Source organism: Rhipicephalus sanguineus, chromosome 2 (genome assembly GCF_013339695.2).
Source record: "Rhipicephalus sanguineus isolate Rsan-2018 chromosome 2, BIME_Rsan_1.4, whole genome shotgun sequence".
In the NCBI taxonomy this organism is placed as follows: Eukaryota; Metazoa; Arthropoda; class Arachnida; order Ixodida; family Ixodidae; genus Rhipicephalus; species Rhipicephalus sanguineus.
In genome coordinates this window covers 170,097,851-170,098,369 of record NC_051177.1, presented here as the reverse complement: position 1 = coordinate 170,098,369, position 519 = coordinate 170,097,851, and the positions used below count along the sequence as shown (strand labels likewise).

Sequence of the window (519 nt, the reverse complement as noted above, 5' to 3'; positions counted from 1 at the left end):
ACCGAGCGGTCGTTGGTTCGATGCCCGTTGACGGAACTTTTTTTCTTTGCCATCTGATCGTGTAAATTTTTTTCTACGTCATTTCCCTGACGGAAATACGACACTGATGTCCTGGTGGACCCCGGCATGAAACACTTTCGTGTTAAAAAGGAGAATTTTAAGGGCTCGTTTTTCTGTTTTAAGCACAAAGAAAAGAAAAATATATATACCCCCATAACGTGGACCGGGAGATGACCGCCGCTGTAGCTCAGTCGGTAGAGCATCGGACGTGTGATTCGAAGGTCGCAGGTTCGGTCTCTGCCAGCGGCAAGTTACCTTTTCGTCCATTTTATTTGTTCACATTTGCATCATAATTGCTACAAATAACATCCCCTCTAATTTCCTTGGCTTTTTTGTCTGTTAGTTCTCATTAGAACACATTGTACTGTCATCCTTTCGCGCAACAGCAGCAGACGGGGGCCTCTTTAGGCTGCCTGATGTGGGAGTGCACGCATTAGTTGAAAGCTGCATTTCTCCAGA

General features: G+C 45.5%; 1 non-coding gene across 1 annotated transcript; it reads left to right on the top strand.

Annotated features, from left to right (window-relative positions):
* The first annotated feature begins 236 nt into the window (after window positions 1–236).
* On the top strand, window positions 237–309 carry Trnat-ugu (transfer RNA threonine (anticodon UGU)). The gene has a single exon. It is a non-coding gene; the product is annotated as a tRNA-Thr (tRNA).
* The last annotated feature ends 210 nt before the right edge of the window (window positions 310–519 follow it).